Genomic DNA, 20,925 nt, shown 5'->3' on the forward strand with positions numbered 1-20,925 from the left:
ATGTCATCCCAGTGCATATTTGTAACTAATCAAGAAGAAAGACAATTTCATTTCTAATGACCGTACCGCATCCTGCTTCATGGAAGGATAAAAGTGATCCATCTGATCATATGAATATAATAAATGATGACTTCATTGTATGATGATATTGTTGGTAATGTGGTCTTTTGTCTGAACTGTCAGAAAAATGACCCTCTCTTTAAGATGGTATGGTTTAATATTGTCACTGTAAAAAGAATGCAGTTTGTAGATCTGAATTATTATCAGTTTACATCTCCAGATGTTACTTAGGAGTAAATTGTGACAGTAAAACAGCGTTTTGCTTTGTTTGGTCAGCCAATTACTGGATATTCCAAAGGACAGCAGATACAGGGCGGCACGGTAGCGCAGTGGTTAGCACTGCTGCTTCACAGCTCCAGGGTCCCAGGTTCGATTCCCGGCTCGGGTCACTGTCTGTGTGGAGTTTGCACATTCTCCTCGTGTCTGCGTGGGTTTCCTCCGGGTGCTCCGGTTTCCTCCCACAGTCCAAAGATGTGCGGGTTAGGTTGATTGGCCATGTTAAAATTACCCCTTAGTGTCCTGAGATGCGTAGGTTAGAGGGATTAGTGGGTAAAATATGCAGGGATATGGGGGTAGGGCCTGGGTGGGATTGTGGTCGGTGCAGACTCGATGGGCCGAATGGCCTCCTTCTGCGCTGTAGGGTTTCTATGATTTCTATACTCAATCTGGTTTGTTTCCATGATGTTTGCTAGAGGATAGCAATTTGTGCTGACAGTTGTAAATACTTTATACTGTTTTGACTACTAGAACCATCTATTTCCATGTAAACAAAATGCACACTTCATTATAGTACTTAATTTCAGGAACTTGCAACAATACATGCTTAAGATTATAGCGTTCTGGTGACACTTAATAGCAGAGATGGCCTGAATGAATCTTAGTCAAATTGCTTTTGACTTCAAAGAGTTGTGATGTGAATTTGAAGTCCTGAGTTGACACACATGATCACTTTCACAAACTTTTTGCCGAAGAAAGTATAAATATAGATCTTCGTCCTTTAACTTTAAATCTTTCCTTGACACTTCTGGTTCAAACTATATTGAGAAGTGTAATTATGGGTATGCCTGGATTTGTGCTTTAACTATCTGGATGCTATTTTAGGGTATTTTCCCATTGCTCACAATGTGGTACCCCATGGTGCATTAGTACAGATAGGTTTCTACGTTTGTTTTCTCTGATCTCATTATTTGCAGCTATCATTCCTTTCCTTGCATTTAAGCTAAAAGAAAATATTAAGTGGCCAGGCGGTCCAATAGACTTGGCAGATTAAAAATGTCATTCTGCACATATCCAATGTGAACTTACGGCTTATTTTATGTTCAAGGCAAGAAGTCAATTTCCATAAATTATCTCAAAATTCAGAAAACTTCAAATTTTAGGCTTGTCTGGCCTAATGTCATCTAGTTTGACGAGTAATACTTAATGATGGCATTAGATCAAGTGCGATGCCTGCCATGTTCTTGAATAATGCAGATAGGCTTAGTTGAATTTATTAACATGTTGTTAATAAGGTAATTGTTTTTGTCTGATTATAAAAAGGATTTAGAATCTGTTCTTAAAGGCCTAAATTATATTTTTTGAACTTTTTTGCATGTCTGTTTGCACACTTCCAAGTGTGACGTCAGTGCATGTTACAAACTCGGCCAATCCATGGTTGTCCTACCAAGACTGAGGTTTTCCCATACCATATCCATGAAAGAGTTACATGAAAACATAAGAAATAGGAGTAAGGGTAGATCATGACTGATCTTCTCAAACTCCTCCTTCCTGCACTGTATCTATATTCCTTGGTTTCCTAAGTATCCAGTAATCTATCACTCTGTCTTGAATATACTTGATCTGAGTATCCACAGCTTTCTGGGATAGAGAATTCTAAAGATTCATAACCAACTGAATGAAGCCATTTCTGCTCATCTCAGACTTAAATATCAAATACCAATGAGACTATAACTCCTAGTTCTAGATACCCCCACTAGGGAAAATATCATCCCAGCACCTGATCTGTCAAGCCCCTGAAGAATCTCATATTTCAATCATATTACTCCTTGTTCTTGAAAATACAGGCCTAGTTCATTTACACTCTCCTCGTGGCTGGTTACGATGATTAACTTTTTAAAAAAAATCTGAAATCCTAGTTATTTACTAGAAAAATGAAGCCATAAAATTCCATGGATTAAAACAGAATTTTTATTATACAAGAGTCAAACAAAGCAAACACTAAATACTGTCATAATTAATTGTCTATACTCTTTAAGACCTAAAATCAACCTTAGTTAAATTATTGGCTGATTATGAACGATAAATTATACATTAAATACAAAGATATTATGAATTGGCTGAACAATCTACTCAGCAGTAAACTCAAGTCTTTCAAAACTCTTGGCTTCCTTGCGAAGAATTTCAGCTCCCCTTCCAGGATATAGCTTGATCTCCAGCTGGCAGTGAACAACCACCAAAAATAGCTCGGGCCTGCAGAACCTCATCAGCTTGGTCTGAACAATGCAGATCTACCAGCGTTATTTTCAAGTAACAAAAATTGCTGCAGCAACTGTGTATTCATCCATTCTCAGTTTCAGCCTGCCTGTACTGCACCACTGGATTCGATTGCTACTGAGATACAAGTGCTCACTGTCCTTTTTATATGATTTCAACCAGGTTCAGTCTCCCTGAGGGGCTTTCGATCTCAATTTCAGTTTTTTTTCCCCTAGAAACTGGAGGATCAATTTCCTTTCTTGGTTTTCTTTTTCTGTTTCCCCTTTCAGTTAGGGGCCAGTCATAAAACGTGAGCTTTGAAACCATAGATCCGTCATACCAGGAATCAAGTTTAGAGACATTTGTTCCACTCTTTCTAAAGCTAGTATACCATTCTTGAGTAAGGGCACTAAAACTGTTCACATAATACACCAGGTGTGGCCAAGGGGAATTTCAACATGAAATCTTTACTCTTAATGTTCCAACATGTTTGTAATACAGGCTAACATACAATTTTTTTCTTAATTGCTTGCTGCACCTGCTCGTTAATTTTGATTTATGTATACTCAGGTCTGTTTGTCAACATGTTCTACTCTCTCCATTTTAAGAAAAACATTCTGCTTTTCAATTTTTCTCAATATGGCTCATTTTACATCCACATTGTATTTGATCTGCCATGTTCTTACTGACTTGATCTGTCTGTATATATTTGCAGCATGCTTATACCCTCATTGATTATGTTCCCACCTAGCTTTGTATCGTCAGCAAATTCTGATACATTACACTGGCCTCTTCATTTAAATCATTGATTAGATTGTAAATAGCTGAGGCCTAAACACTGATCCTTGCAGCACTCCAATTAGTTACAGCCAGCTAACCCAAAAATGATACATTTTGTTCTGACTGTTTTCTGCCTTTTTAACCAATCCCCCTCTATGATATATTACATCAGTCCGTGAGCTCTAAATTTGTATAAGTTCTTGTTTGATATCTTAAAATGTCTTTTGAAAATCAAAATATACTACATGCATGGTTTTCCCTTGTCTCTCCTGGTAGTTACAACCTCGAGATACTCTTGAGTTGTCAAACATATTTCCCTTTCATAAATCTCTCTCACTATCCAATTGTATCATGATTAGTTAAATGCTCTGTTACCAAGTTCCTAATAATAGCTTCTAGCATTTTCCCGACTATTGATATCAGGCTAACCAGCTTTATTGGTCCCTGTTTTATATCTTATTTTCTTGAATAGCAGGGTTATGTCAGCTCCATTCCGATCTATGGGAACCATTTTAAAATTTAGGGAGTTCTGCAAGATTAAAATCAATATGTTTGCTTTATTTCATAAATTCCCTACAGTGCAGAAGGAGGCCATTCAGCCCATCAAGTTGACACCAACTCTCCAACAGAGCATCTTACCCAAGCCCTACCCCCGTAACCCCATTTCGCCTACCCTATAATTCTTGGGATGCTCAGGGGCAATTTAGCATGGCTAATCCACCTAACCTTGCATCTTTAGACTGTGGGAGGAAACTGGAGCACCCAGTGGAAACCCACGCAGACACTGGATGAACATGCAAACTCCACACACAAAGTGATCCAAGGCTGGAATTGAATTCGGGTCCCAGGTGCTGTGAAGCAGCAGTGTGAACCATTGTGCCGCTCATCTCTAACTATCTCTTTTAAAACCCTGGGATGTAGTCTGAGATCAATTTTTAATCCCATTTATTTCTGTTAGTATTCTGTTATTAATACCAATCTATTTAAGTTCCTCATTTTTATTAAATCCTTGGTTCTCTACTATTTCTGGAATGTTTTCCATGCATCTACCACGAAGGCAAATGCAAAGTATTTGTTTAAAAGTCACTTTTCATTTTCTTATTTCCATTATAATTTATTCTCTCTGCCTCTCACTTTTATTTCCGCTATTTTTATAAAGACAGATGTAGCATTTTGGAATATGTGTGTTTTTAGTTTTCAAATCCTGTGGTCGACAAGGATGATGGATGAGCAGGGATATTCGTGCAATAGCATGGCTATTTTGTTTGGGTGAGCTTAAGTTACAGGAAGGTGAAATAGCAAGAGCATTCAACTAGTTGAGTATACGGAGGTGACAGCAGCAAGGATGAGAGCTTTGACAGCAAATGGAACTAGAGAGGGGTAGACATGGGCGTTGTTATGGAAATTTGAGTTGGCGAGGCTAACAGTCAGGAGATTAGCTCAGGGATGGCTAGACCATGTGGTTTCATTCTTGTTCAGGCCAAGACAGTAACTGGAAAAGGTGATTGAATTCACTCAAGGTGAAGAGAATGGCTCAATCTTCCCCGTGACTAATTGGAAGAGATTGCAGCTCGTGCAAGACTGGATTTTAAAAGCGAGAGAAGGGGTCAAATTAGGTGGGGAGGGGGAACTAGTGCTAGATATTTTCAAAGAACATGTGTAAAGCAGACCCAATATATACAAATAATGTTGACGGAAATGGATGGTGAAGACCAACGATAGGACTATGGGAGACTCAGGATGAGAAGGGAAACATTGTTTAAGAGATGCTGGTTACAATTAGGCAGGTGATTGTTCTTGTAGATCACGGGATTTGAAAACTAAAAACACACTGATATTCCAAAACCCTACATCTGTCTTTTTAAAAATAGCAGGGAGATTTGCTAGATCCATTCGGGAGGGTTGAAACTAGTTTGGCAGGGGGATGGGACCCAAAGCAGTAGGGAGACAGAAGAGAAGGTTAAGGACAGCTCAATGTTCCAGGGTACAGATGCTATAGGAAAGATAGAACAGGAGGTAAGAAAGGAGGAGTTGCACTTTTGATTAAGGAAAACATCATGGCAATACTGGGAGGGGATATATCCGAAGATTCACCCACTGAGTGTATATGGGTAGAACTGAGAAATAATGGGGAAATTACTTTGATAGGGTTGTACTATAGGCCCCCAAATAGTCAGCAGGAAATTGGGAAGCAAATATGTAAGGAGATTACAGATTGCTCCAAGAAAAATAGATTGGTAATAGTAGGGGATTTTAACTTTCCCAACATTGACTGGGACAGCCATAGTATTAGAGGGTTGGATGGAGAGAAATTTGTTGTGTATTCAGGAGGAATTTCTCATTCAGTATGTGGATGGCCCGGCTAGAGAGGGGGCAAAACTTGACCTCTTGAGAAATAAGGAAGGGCAAGTGACAGAAGTGTTAGTGAGGGATCACTTTGGGACCAGTGACCATAATTCTATTAGCTTTAAGATAGCTATGGAGAACGATAGGTCTGGCCCAAAAGTTAAAATTCTAAACTGGGACAAGGCCAATTTTGATGGCATCAGGCAGGAACTTTCAACAGTTAATTAGGGGAGTCTGTGGGAAGGCCAAGGAATGTCTGGTAAGTGGGAGGCTTTCAAAAATGTGTTAACCAGGGTAAGCACATTCATTCCTCTTAGAGCGAAGGGCAAGGCTGGCAGAAGTAGGGAACCCTGGATGACTCGGGATATTGAGGCCCTAGTCAAGAAGGAGGAGGCACATGACATAGGCAGCTGGGATCAAGTGAATCCCTTGAAGAGTGTGTGGGGGGGGGGGCAGTAGAGTTGAGAGAGAAATCAGGAGGGCAAAAAGGGGACACGAGATTGCTTTGGTAGATGAGGCAAAGGAGAATGCAAAGAGCTTCTATAAATAAAGGGCGAAAGAGTAACTAGGGAGAGAATAGAGCCTCTGAAGGATCAACGAGGTCATCTATGTGTGGATCCACAAGAGATGGGTGAGATCCTAAATGAATGTTTCTCATCAGTATTTACTGTTGAGGAATGCATGGATGTTAGGAAACTTGGGGAAATAAATAGTGATGTCTTGAGGAGTATACATATAACTGAGAAGGAAATGCTGGAAGTCTTAAGACACATCAAGGTAGATAAATCCCCGGGACCTGATGAAGTGTATCCAAGGACGTTGTGGGAGGCTAGGGAGGAAATTGTGGGTCCCCTAGCAGAGATATTTGAATCATCGATAGTCAGGGGTGAGGTGCCTGAAGATTGGAGGGTGGCAAATGTTGTGCCTTTGTTTAAAGAGGGCTGCAGGGAAAAGCCTGGGAATTACTGGCCAGTGAGCCTCACATCTGTAATGGTTAAATTGTTAGAAGGTATTTTGAGAGACAGGATCTACAGGCATTTAGAGACAGTCAGCATGGCTTTGTGAGTGGAAAATAATGTCTCTCAAATTTGGAGTTTTTTTGAAGGGGTAACCAAGAAGGTAGATGAGGACAGTGCAGTTGATGTTGTCTACGTGGACTTTAGCAAGGCCTTTGACAAGGTACCACACGGTAGGTTGTTGCATGAGGTTAAATCTCACAAGATCCAGGGTGGGGTAACTAAATGGATACAAAATTGGCTTGATGACAGAAGCTAGAGGGTGGTTGTAGGGAGTTATTTTTCAAACTGGAGGCCTGTGACCAGCAGTGTGCCTCAGGGATCGGTGCTAAATCCACTGTTATTTGTCATTCATGTTAATGATTTGAATGAGAATGTAGGAGGCATGGTTAGTGAGTTTGCAGATGACATCAAGATTGGTGGCATAGTGGACAGTGAAGAAGATTATCTAGAATTGCAACAGGATCTTGATCAATTGGGCCAGTGGGCTGACGAATGGCAGATGGAGTTTAATTTTGATAAATGCAAGGTGATGCATTTTGGTAGATTGAACCAGGGCAGGACTTACTCAGTTAATGGTAGAGCGCTGGGGAGAATTATAGAGCAAGAGATCTCTGGGTCCATGTTCATAGCTCCTGGAAAGTGGAGTCGAGGTGGACAGAGTGGTGAAGGCATTTGGCATGTTTGGTTTCATTGGTCAGAACATTGAAGTGGAGATGCCGGCATTGGACTGGGGTAAACACAATAAGAAGCTTAACAACACCAGGTTAAAGTCCAACAGGTTTATTTGGTACCAAATTTGCTACCAAATAAGCCTGTTGGACTTTAACCTGGTGGTGTTAAACTTCTTACAGAACATTGAATACAGGAGTTGGGACGTCTTGTTGAAGTTGTACAAGACATTGGTAAGGCCACACTTAGAATACTGTGTACAGTTCTGGTCACCCTATTATAGAAAGGATATTATTAAACTAGAAAGAGTGCAGAAAAGATTTACTAGGATGCTACTGGGACTTGATGGTTTGATTTATAAAGAGAAGCTGGATAGACTGGGACTTTTTTCCCTGGAGGCTGAGGGGTGATCTTATAGAGGTGTATAAAATAGTGAGGGGCATAGACAAGGTAGATAGTCAATATCTTTTCCCAAAGGTAGGGGAATCTAAAACTAGAGGGCATAGGTTTAAGGTGAGAGATACAAAAGGGTCCAGAGGGGCAATTTTTTCATGCAGAGGGTGGTGTCTGGAACAAGTTGCCAGTGGTAGTAGTAGAGGCAGGTACAATTTTGTCTTTTAAAAAGCGTTGAGACAGTTACATGGGTAAGATGGGTGTAGAGAGATATGGGCCAAAAGAGGGCAATTGGGACTAGCTTAGGGATTTGAAAAAAAAGGGCAGCAAGGACAAGTTGGGCCGAAGGGCCTGTTTCCATGCTGTAAATCTCTGACTCTGAGGTGAAAAATGGAAAGTATCATGCTATATAGGCTTTGCCTTTTGAAGTAAAAGGACACAGTTTGAACACACTCTGAGTACATCAATGAAGTAAATGCCATGACAGCATTCCTAGACTATGTAGATGTATCATCAAATAGGATTCCTGCTCCTGAACACTCTATCCAGTGATCCAGCTGGAAAATGTCTGGCGCATCACAAAACCCCAGATTTAAAAGTTGGGCCATCGGGGAACTGCTGAACTACTTTGTTCATAAATACTAGTTCAAATTGCATTCAGGTGGTTATCTCAGCATCAGCTTGGCCCAGTTAGCCTCTGCTCTCTAACCCTTAAGATTACTTCTATTGTGTAATGCTAAAGGAGATGGATTGGTTATATATGATAATCGTAAAATCCTAAAGTTGGAGTTGTTAGTTAACCATCAAGGATTCATGGTTACTCAGTGGATGGTGATGTGCAAAAGTGAATTCAAAAGCCACCTTGCAATAGATTTCCCTTTGACTCCACCAACCAGCATCCACTTGCCAACTAGTTGGTACTCTCTTCATGCATATAATTGTTCTCCATTACAGTTTGGTATTTTGTTGCAAGCAAGTGCAACAAAAACAGTGTCTTTTTCAGCAATACCTGAGTTTTTTCTATCACAAACTTGCTTATAGATGCAACATACGTCCTGGTGCTGTAGTCCTTTACCCCCATTTTTTAGACAATGACCAAGTGTTTTGCATGGAGATTGTTGTTTACTAGCACCATAATGAGGATCAATGTAATGAGACTAGGCTAAGCATGCATCTACATAGGCTGCAGTTTTCACCAACTTGGTTATCCATCTCATTTGTATTGCGAGACTAAGGCTGTCCAGTCTTACCAGTCAGCAATTTTAAGGCAGTACTTGTTATATGAGACAGTTGAAGACTTGTGCGCAGGAACTAAAGTCCACCTCCTATCAAAGACAGTATCTTAGCAGAATTGGTTGACGTTAACAGCAACACTGAACCACTGCTTCTTCATGGCTATGTTCTGATACCACACGTTTTCTGAAGTTCTGTACCTAGAATTGGACACAATACTTCATTATAACTCCTATTTGTGAGACTTAAGTTTTCTTGATCTGTAAAATCTTTCCAGTATCAAAATGATAACTCAAAAAATGTCCATCACCAAATTATAACAACTCCTATATGGTGTATTTGGATTTAAGCACGAAGAAGAGCATGTGCAAGATTTGTCATTTCTTGCACTAAATTGGGCATTTACTGTACTTGATCATTTTATATTTTATATTAATGATTTGGATGAGAATATAGGGGGCATGGTTAGTAAGTTTGCAGATGACACCAAGATTGATGGCATAGTGGACAGTGAAGAAAGTTATCTCCAATTGCAACGGGATCTTGATCAATTGGGCCAGTGGGCTGACGAATAGCAGATGGAGTTTAATTTAGACACAAAGATAAGTGGAAAAGTGAATCGTGTGGAGGGCGTAGAAGGTCTGCAGAGAGATTTGGACAGGCTGAGTGAGTGGGCGAGGATCTGGCAGATGGAGTATAACGTTAACAAATGCGAGGTTATTCACTTTGGAAGAAATAATAGCAAATTGGATTATTATCTAAATGGAAAGAAATTACAACATGCTGCTGTGCAGGGGGACCTGGGGGTCCTTGTGCATGAGACGCAAAAACCCAGTCTGCAGGTGCAACAGGTGATCAAGAAGGCAAATGGGATGTTGGCCTATATTGCAAGGGGGATAGAATGTAAAAGCAGAGATGACTTGCTGCATCTGTACAGGGCATTGGTGAGGCCGCAGCTGGAATACTGTGTGCAGTATTGGTCCCCTTGTTTGTGGAAGGATATATTGGCCTTGGAGGGAGTGCAGAGAAGGTTCACCAGGTTGATACCAGAGATGAGGGGTATTGATTATGAGGAGCGACTGAGCAGATTAGGTTTGTATTCGTTGGAATTTAGAAGGCTGAGGGGGGATCTTATAGAGACCTATAAGATAATGAAGGGGCTGGATAGGGTAGGGGTGGAGAGATTCTTTCCACTTAGAAAGGAAACTAGAACTAGAGGGCACAGCCTCAAAATAAAGGGGGGTCGGTTTAGGACGGAGTTGAGGAGGAACTTCTTCTCTCAGGGTGGTGAATCTCTGGAATTCTCTGCCCACTGAAGTGGCGGAGGCTACCTCGTTGAATATGTTTAAATCACGGATAGATGGATTCCTGATCGGTAAGGGAATTAGGTGTTTTAGGGATTAGGCGGGTAAGTGGAACTGATCCACTTCAGATCAGCCATGATCTTATTGAATGGTGGGGCAGGCTCGAGGGGCTAGATGGCCTACTCCTACTCCTATTTCTTATGTTCTTATGTTCTTAGACAAATGCGAGGTGATGCATTTTGGTAGATTGAACCAGGGCAGGACTTACTCAGTTAATGGTAGGGCGTTGGGGAGAGTTACAGAACAAAGAGATCTAGGGGTACATGTTCATAGCTCCTTGAAAGTGGAGTCACAGGTGGACAGAGTGGTGAAGAAGGCATTTGGCATGCTTGGTTTCATCGGTCAGAACATTGAGTACAGGAGTTAGGACGTCTTGTTGAAGTTGTACAAGACGTTGGTAAGGCCGCAATTGAAATACTGTGTGCAATTCTGGTCACCCTATTGTAGAAAGGATATTATGAAACTAGAAAGAGTGCAGAAAAGATTTACTAGGATGCTACGGGACTTGATAGATTGAGTTATAAGGAGAGGCTGAATAGACTGGGACTTTTTTCTCTGGCGCGTAAGAGGCTGAGGGGTGACCTTATAGAGGTCTATAAAATAATGAGGGGGATAGACAAGGTAGACAGTCAATATCTTTTCCCAAAGGTAGGGAAGTCTAAAACTGGAGGGTATAGGTTTAAGGTGAGAGGGGAGAGATACAAAAGTGTCCAGAGGGGCAATTTTTTCAGAGGGTGTTGAGTGTCTGGAACAAGCTGCCAGAGGTAGTAGTAGAGGCGGGTACAATTTTATCTTTTAAAAAGCATTTAGATAGTTACTTGGGTACGATGGGTATAGAGGGATATGGGCCAAATGCGGGCAATTGGGATTAGCTTAGGGGTTTTAAAAAAATAAGGGCAGCATGGACAAGTTGGGCCGAAGGGCCTGTTTCCATGCTGTAAACCTCTATGACTCTGATTATGCTGAACTTATGCAAGGTACTAAATAGACCTCGGCTATAGTATAACTCTGGGCACTATACTATAGTAGGGATATGGATGTATTGGAGAGAGTGCTGGAAGTTTATAAGAATGGTTTCAGGGATGAAAAACTTCAGTTATGAGGATAGGTTGGAGAGTACAGACTATTATCCTTGAAGAGAAGGCGGCTAAGAGGAGATTTGATAGAGATGCTCAAAATCATGAGGAGGCTGGATAGAGTAGATCGGAAGAAACTATTCCTGCTCGTAAAAAGACCAAGACTGAGAGGGCACAGATTTGAAGTGATTTGTAAAAGAAGCAAATGTGAAGTGAGAAAAAACTTTTTCACACAACGAGTGGCTGAGGTCTGGAATGTCGTGCCTGGAAGTGTGATGGAGGCATTTTCAATCAAGGCATTCAAGAGGGCATTAGATGATTATGTGAATAGAAACAATGTACAGGGTTATATGGAAAAAGCAGAGGAATTACATTTAAGTCATAATGCTCAATTGGAGATCTGATGCAGGCACAATGGATTGAATGGCCTGCTCCTGCACTATAATGATTCTGTGATTTTTGCCTTATCGGAATTGCATCAGTTTTCTCTCACTGCTTTAATTGCATGCCAGATCAGTTCATTATTCCATAGTGGAGAAATAACATGTTATACTGTCCTAATTGAAATTCAAGTCACTTTCCTCGCACTTAAATTGACAATGATAAAATTCCATTAGTCATTTTGCGCTGTCCAAGAGACAGGGTAGTAAGACTAATGTACTTCAATCATTCACTGCTGTACTGGATATGGTAGGCTTCAGTTGCTACTTCCACATACAGTACAGATTGCTTTCTTGAGGATGAATAGTTGGCAAATGAAAGCTTTCAGGTTTGTACAAAATAGTATCATATCTGTAAACAAAAAAAACTACCTGCAGACACATTATTTGACAGATCAAGGTTCACTTTAAATACGATCAAATATTTAAACGCTTCTATTGTTGTAGCAGCAAGCTAATAGAATTAATTGAACTAACTGCCCATTTGCTGTTGTACATCAAGAATTCTGCTAATGCTGTTTCAAAAAATTGCTAAATGTGTCTGGCAGTAAATACATTAGAAATGTATTTTGCTGATGAGAAATGAGATCAATAAGTCCTTCCCAGTAAGCATTTTCTAGATTTATTGGTGAATGGTAATGTATACTTGTGTGGTGGTGCTGCTGCCTCAGTCCTTGACCCCTTGGGCTTTTTAAAGCCTTAGCTCTGTCTCATTTGTGCAGCAAACAGTAATTTATGTTCATTCATCAGTGATGCAGTGTGCATTGACTCAAACATGGCAATTTGTATTTGCTGAGGAAGATTTTATATTGGTATTCAAGCTCAAAAAATAGGCAAATTTTGAACAATTGCCCAATTGGTTAATCATTTCTGTAGCACAATGAATACACTGAAAATCTTTATGGTACCTGAGAGGTTTTGTACTGATCATTAGTGCTGTTGCATGGTGTTCATCTTTGAAGTTTTAATAAATCCCTGCTCCTTTTGTAGTTGACTCCTAATTAACTGTAGTGAGCACTGTTTCCTTGGGGAAATGTTCTTTGCCCTTTGACAAAAGTAATAGAACAAAACTTGAATTTATAGTGAATGTAATGCAAAGAAAATCCCAAATTGCTTTATTGAAATATAAGGCAACAATAAACATCAAATCGCAGGAGGAAATTTGTTAGGGCAGGTGACCAAAAAGCTCAATCTAAAAGGTAGATTTTGGGGAAGGTTTTAAAGGGGGGGAGAAGCAGAAGTTTAGGGAGGAAATTCTAGAATGTAGAGCCTAGGTGGCTAAAAGCATGACTGCTAATGGTGGGCATAGGTAGTAGGGGATGCACGAGAGGACATAGAGGGATGGAAGAGATTAGAGATGCGGTGATAAATGTCCAAGAAGGGATGAAATAGTTCAAAGAGCACCCAGAGGAAACCTATGCAGACACGGGGAGAACGTGCAAACTCCACACAGACAGTGACCTGAGGCCGGAATTGAACCCGGATCCCTAGTGCTGTGAGGCAGCAGTGCTAACCATTGTGCCACTGCAGGCAGTTTTTTCTACAGGTAGTTGACATGGTCTGGAAGGAATATAACTCAGATGCTGGGAAAGCAGGATAATGGCATTTTAGCCATTTGTTTACTTAGGAGAGAGCTAATGGACTTTAGTTTACAAAAAGAAAAGGTCCCCTGGGATTTTTGATTAAAGGAATGGAAGGTGGGTTTAGATTGACAGGGTCACGTAGTAATATGGTTAATGGGAGGAGCTCAGTATGTTGCAGAGAACACAGCTTTTGAATTCTGGCTGGGGTTTATTTAAAAGATAGACGTCTGCAAGCTGCTCTCTCCAAAAAATCTCTCTGAAAGCTTCAAGGCTGTTTACACCCCCTATAGCAAGTATATTTATGGTTGCTAATTTAAAGTGGGTTTTGAGTCTGTAAGAAGTCTTGCTTATTTGGAACTGAAACAGTGATAAGTTAGGAATTGAGGTTTAAATATTATTCAAATTGGTAATAGTGAAGCTGCTTATTTGCCAGAGTTATAGTTAGACTATTTTATTAAATTTTATTTTTACATAAAATATCCCTAATTTGTCAGTGGAGTTGCTCCTGGAGTGAAGTATTCCATTCCATGCCAAAATGGAAAAATTGTTGCGGTCTAGTCTAGCTTCCTAATGTTATTTGAGATTCTGGTCCAGGACCCTAATACTTAATACAAAATGTTTTGCGTTTCTCACATTCTGTGCAATACTATTAAAGTTAGCTCATTGTTATCACTGTCAACTGCAAATAATGTATTATTGCATGTAACTGAACTGTAGCATGTAAATTAAGTGAACTGTCTCTAAAAGATAAGTGTTCTTATCGTATCCTATCGGGGTGGCACAGTGGCTAGCACTGCTGCTTCCCAGTGCCAGGGACCTAGGTTTGATTCCCGGTTTGAGTCACTCTGTGCGGAGTCTACACATTCTCCCCATGTCTGTGTGGGTTTCGTCCAGTTTCCTCCCACAGTCTGCTGGTCAGTGTACCCGAACAGGCGCCGGAGTGTGACGACTAGGGGATTTTCATAGTAACTTAATTGCAGTGTTAATGTAAGCCTACTTGTGATACTAATAATAAGTAAACTAAAAATAATTTAAATTTTGGGGGTGGTTAGAAAGAATGTAGGTAGTTTTGGGGGTTGAGCATTGTAAACTATTACTTTTATATTTTGAAGTAGCATTTGCTTTTGTTTAATTAATGACCCTTGATTGCTGGAAAAATTCAAATTCCCCTTTCCTCTGTATATATTTGCATTGCATAACCAACTGCTGAAAGCCTAAAGGTATTTTTGAAAGAGTAAATGCCTAGGCTGTAATAATGCTTCTTTGCATTTTCACTTTGTTTGATTTAGTTTCAGAAACATCTTGATCAGAGACAAGTTATTTGGGGCTTCTACGATTTCTAGAAATTAAATATCAATGTGTGTACTGTAGAAGTATATTGATATTGGAGCTGACTTAGCATGAGGTGTAGTTCTTTGCTATTTTGATTTAGCTTCTCGGCTCAAATCATATCTCCTTTAGCCTTAGTTGAATTCATGCTGGCTCTTATCTGGTACATCCTTTCGGCTAATATTTTCCTTATTGAGTTAGATGTACCATTTCAAAAGGAGCAGATCAAGTGATCGCTCCCTACTCCTTTCAATATCATTGCCCATGCAAAATGGTGAATTGAGCCTTAGCCAATTTATTGCAATGGACATGAAAAGGTCAAGGATCCAAAGATAGCACTTGGCTATATAACTATATGTTTTTCAGCTATTGCCTGTTTATCTTGCAATTCATTTGTTTGATTTTGTGCAGTTTTCTGTTTGTGCACTCCTTTGTGTTTTTTGTTTTCCCCTACCTCAGTGTGTGCTCTCGCTCTCGCAATCCACCCACCTTTGCATACTTTCTGGTTGCTCATGTGTTGGAATAGAGCAATGATTTTGATAAGTACAAGGCAATGGAGCCCAAGTTATTAAGTCTCTTGTACAAAACCAATTCACAAGGTACAGAGATTGATTCATCTTTCACTGTGACCAAGCAGTGGACAACTAAATGGAAGATTAACTACATTCCAAGATTTAACGAAGAAGTGCATGGCTGTTTACAGGCTTTTCTACCTGTTTCATGGCTGCTTTCTAAAGATCCCTGAGTTTCCAGTTTTTTTTCCACAAATATGCTACACAGAGTAATTAGTGCATGTAATAAGCTTTGGCAAAAGCAAAATGCTAAGGATGCTAGAAATCTGAAATTTTAAAAATGCTGGAAATGCTCCACAGACCAAAAAGCCTCTGTGGAGAGAAACAGGGTTAAAGTTTCAAATCAAGGTGACCTTTCATCAGAATATGGCAAATTAGTTTTGGCAGCTGATTTTATGGCACTTCTTTAGGGCCAGCCTATACTCCTATGTATGGTAATGCTTACATGAAGATTTCCCTACCTTTTTGGTCCTCTTGTTTTTTGTGTATTGTTTGCTCACCACAATTTCACCTGATGTCTCAGGTCTTGCAAGGTCATAGGTCTTTTTCAGGTTAGTGGCTTGCTATTTAATTCAATTCAGGTTTGTCAGAATAAACTAGTGCAGTGGCACAGGTCTGATTCTTGTGGGTTTGATGCATATTTGTTTCAAAAACCCAATCTATCCAGGTAGTAGTCGTATGGCATGTAGAGAATGTTCTTTATTTTAGGAATTAGACCTTTTTTGGTGGTCATGTTATCTGGATCAATAGTGATGACAGAATAATATCCCCAGTTTGGATTGCATGCAGCTAACCAAAGGAAATGTTTTTTGGACAATCAGTTTAAAGCAAAAATTGCAATGTTGGTTTTTCTTCAGCTTCCCAAAGCAATCTCAAGTATCAATACTCCTGAGATTAATTATGAGTGCAAAGAACATACCTTAAGCAATTAAGTGATTTCAACACACAGCAAAAAATGAAAATTCAACTTGTTAAAGTATAATTCAAGGGAATATTAACCTTTAATGTAGAAATTGAAAATGAAAAATATTATTTACATTACATTAGATGTAATGTGACTGGAAATTATATTAATTTAGGTCTCAAAGTGCTCCTTCTGAATTAATCTTCTACGGTGCAAGACTGTTAGTGTTTTGCCTATAATGTAACTTGTGCACAAACCAAGTTTAGCTATGTGAGCAAATATCCCAGTTCTATGTAGCGATAAGCCTAAACTCGAACATTTCATTAAAGAAAAATACACAACTGCAAGTCTCATATAACAGTTTACACTATTATAGGGCAACACCAATGATACATCCCTCCATTATCTTCCTTTTTTCTCTCTCTCTTCTCCAATCAAGAGTTTTTAACTGATGTCAGAGATAGGAACTGATACCAGGGTTCCCTGTTTTGAATCAATCCATGCAAAAACTAATCTTTCTCCCTTCTGTCGATCCACTGATGTGTCTTTTGCCTTTGACCCCTCTGCCCCTTGAAAGTCTTCTCAGAATTTATTTTTTTGACCATGACTTGGATTTTTGATCTCGCCTGTGACAGGATCCCTTGTGGGTGGGACAGAGGGAGAGTTGGCGAGCCATTGACTTTCAGCTTAGACCAGAAAATCCCACCCTGTTTTTGTTAAATTCTTCTGCTCCATCTCTGCTTCTCCACTATGAACATAAATGGGCAGATTTAAAACTTGCACATAAGCGCAAGTTGTTTGTATAAATATTTTAGTTTATTAATTATTAATGTATTTATCTAGAAAATAACGAAGAATCTGACAGATTTAATACTCTAAACTTGTTACAAAGCAATTAGTTTAAATGCTAATTACTTATAGTTTTGTTGAGATTCCATGCTCGTCTAAAAGGGGTATCGAGTTTCCAAGTGAATGTATTTGGAAAAACATACTTTTTAAGTATTTCAAATTGACCGTGCAAAAAAAGCAGTTAATATTTATGTAATTTATGCTACATGTCTTCAGCATGTTACAAGCTGCTTCACAAATAGTGAACTTCAAACTTAATTTGCTTAAACAATCAATAAAATATAATTTAGGGGGCAGCCTAATAAACTCCCGATCTTGGGAACATTGCAGGAAACCTCTTGCTGATTACCATGGACAACCCTCCCTCAGCTGTGAATCTCCATGTTAAATACATCTTGGCAGAAGCATCCAAAGGTAGTAAGGGCATGGAATGTACTCTGGGTGAGGGACTTCAATGCCCATTACTAATAATGGCTTGGTAGAACCAGGAGTGGCAGAGCTTTGAAACATCCAAGTGCTAGACTTGGTCTGCGCAGCTGGTGGGAGAACCAGCATGAGGCAAAAGTGTACTGGACCTCATTCTCCCCAGTCTTCCTGTCGCAGGTGAGCCTGTCCATGGCAAAATTGGTGCAGGTAGCCACTACGTTGTCTTACAGAGACAAAATCAAATCTTCACGATGAAGGTATCCTCCATCTTGTTGGGCATTCTTCTGATATGGCTACAATATCTGACAAAATGGAAGATTGCCCAGGTATGTCCTATCCATAAAAAGCAGATCAAATCCACTTGGGCCAGTAAGCCTACTTTCAGTCATCAAGGAAGTTATGGAAGGTGTCATCCCGGTGCAATTAAGTGATGTATGCTCATGATTAGCAATGACTATCACCAACAATAGAGTAACACCTCCCTATAACATCCACTGGTATTACCATCATCAAATCTGCCCCCACCCTCCAAATTCACGCACCCCCACCATGACATATAGGGGGGGGTTTACCATTAACTAACAACTTAACTGATGTGTCACAAATGTTGTGGCTCCACGAACAGGTCAGAAGCTGGTTATACTGTGGCAAGTGACTCACCTCCCAATGCCCCAAAACTGCAATGCACAAGTTAGGAGTGCAGTGGAATACTCTTCACTTTCCCAGCTGAGTGCAGCTGCAAGAATATCTGAGAAGCTTTTCCAGGACAAAGTCACCCACTTGACTCTACACTCCCTCCAACTTCCAACACACTGTGGCTGCAATGTATACCGGCTGCAGTAACTCGCCATTATTTCTACCACCGAGAAGGACAAGGGCAGTAAGCATATTCTAGTTTCCTCCCTCAATCTCTCTCCATCTTGACTTACAAATATATTAGCATAACTTCATGGTTATTAAGTTGAAATTCTGAGACCCTCTGCTTAACAGTGCTGTTGAGAGTTCCTTCACCACGTGGACCACCACGCCTCTCGGGCAGGTAGGGGTGAGAAATAAATAATGACCTTACCACTGATGCTTATGACTTGTCAATTATTTATTTTAAAAAAAAGTAAATTTCTATCTTTTAGTTTAAAAGAATAAAAGTTTTTTTGTTGAGCGCTAGTCTTTTGGATTGTACTGTAACTCAAAACAGATATGGAACTAAATCTGTTTCCAATCAAACAAAATGTGCAGAATTGCATATTTTGATTTAGAACCATAGAACCCCTATATTGCAGAAGGAGGCCATTTGGCCCATCAAGTCTGCACCAAGTTACCCAGGCCCAAAATGCAACCTATCCCCACAACTGTGCACACTTATTATGGCCAATCCACCGAACCTGCACATACTTTGATTGCGGGAGCAAACAGGAGCACCTGGAGAAAATCCATGCAAATACAGGGAGAAACTCCACACAGTCACCCTGAGCCAGAATTGGACCCTAGCAGTGTTAACCTCTGTGCCATTGTGCTGCGGTACATTAATTTGGAGAAAACCAAGTTTATTTTTAAATAGTTGTTGACACAGTTGAAATTAATTTTTAGAGCTCACAATTCATTTTGCCACCAGAGGATGCTAAAATTCATTCGCATCCAAGACTTTTGAACATGTATGAAATTAATGGTAAATTGCTAATTGTGTTGAAAGATTGCTTGGGAAATAGCTGGCAACAATGGAAAAAAAAATATTTGGAAAGCCGTGATAAAAAATGTGGTGAAAAATATTTAATCAAATGACATTTTTGGTGCAATGCTGCAACCAGGTTGCAGAAAGTTGAACATGCAAGGGATCTGAGCCAATTAATTGTCTGAACAAAGGTATGAGATATGGATTTCTAATGTACATAATTAGGAGGAATTGTATGCCATACTCCAGCTTATGGTGGCCAGACCAGTGATTAGTCAAGCTTTAGGATGACTACCTTTTTGTATTTACAAAGTCAAGTATCCTGTACGTTTTCTTAACTATCCTCTCAACTTGTCCTGTTATTTTCATAGAATTATGAATATGCATCCCCAAGCCCTTATGCTCTTGCACCAACTCTGAAGTCGTACCATTCAGAAGATACCATGTTCCTCTTCAGGTGCATCATTTCACACTTGCCCTCTGTCTATGCCGTTCTGAAATCTGCTACTTTTCTGCTCATTATTAACTATTAAGTTTTATGGAACCACAAACTTGGAAATTATATTCTTTATACCTATGTCCAGATCCTTTATATATTAAAAATCAGTGGTCCCAATACCAGCCCCTGGAGATCGCACTGCACACTTCTCTAGCCAGAAAAGCATCAACTACTGCACTACCTTCTTCAATCCTCTCTCTCCCTTCATCTAAAAATCTCAAGATTAGTCTGACAGGATTTACCTTTCATAACTGGCTAACTATTCCTTGCTAATTAATGTTTCTCGAAGTGAGAATTAAATTTGTCCTTGACAGGGGCCTTCACCAATGATGGTAGACAGACCTGTAGTTACTGGTTTATTCTTCCTTTTGAACAGCAAAAAAGGATTTACTATTTTGTTTGTATCCAAGAAGAGGAAAGTTGCAGTTAGTGTTTTATTTCTCCCCTAGATTCCCTCGACAACCATCTGGGCTGGGTAATTTGTTAAATTTGAGTCATGGCAACCCATGTAGCACATCACTTGTGTCTATTTTTAAGCTGCCCGAGATTTGCCATCGTTCCTCCACTGTGATGTCAACTTCATCCTCCTGTTCTGTGAAGACCAATACAAAGTAATTCTTCGATACCTCAGTCATGCCACTGCCTCTACATGAACAATTTGTCCCAATCGGGCTCCTCCATTCCTTTTAATGTTTCTTTTACTTTTTATATGTACCCGCTAATATTTTCTCATACACTCATTTTGTCCATTTTGTATCTTTTCCAAGTTTTTATTGAACTCTGTATTTGGCCTCAATTCTGCTGCATTCTGTAATTGACATTTGTCATAAACTTTTGTTTAATTTAAAATCTTTCCGGTGTCATCCAGCAAGTTCTATCTTTGAATGCCCTACCTTTCCTCCAGCTGTAAGTATTTTTGCCTTGTACTCAAACTATCTTAGCTTTGAAGGCCAGTCAATGCACCTTTGTTCTTGTGGGCAGTCTCTGTTTCTTGTTCACCTATCCTAGATCCCTTTTCCAATCATTAGAATTGACTCTGTTCGAGTTGGATATTTTCGCCTTTTGATTTTTCTTTGTCCATTTCTGTAATTATTTCAAACTGAATTTTAATATCACTTTTGCCCAGATGTTCTACCACTGGAAAACAGAACTCCATTCAAAATTGCTTCCCTCTTTGTTAGACTGGACATAAATTGATTAAGAAAGTTCTCCTGTATGCACTTTAGAAATTCTTCACCCTCT

At 39.7% G+C, this 20,925-nt stretch overlaps 1 protein-coding gene across 1 annotated transcript in view; it reads left to right on the forward strand.

The window, feature by feature from the left end:
• Window positions 1–20,925, forward strand: part of ctnna1 (catenin (cadherin-associated protein), alpha 1) — a 172,662-nt gene that overhangs the window by 72,673 nt on the left and 79,064 nt on the right. The window lies entirely within an intron of this gene.

The sequence above is a fragment of the Mustelus asterias genome, chromosome 16 (genome assembly GCF_964213995.1).
Source record: "Mustelus asterias chromosome 16, sMusAst1.hap1.1, whole genome shotgun sequence".
In the NCBI taxonomy this organism is placed as follows: domain Eukaryota; kingdom Metazoa; phylum Chordata; class Chondrichthyes; order Carcharhiniformes; family Triakidae; genus Mustelus; species Mustelus asterias.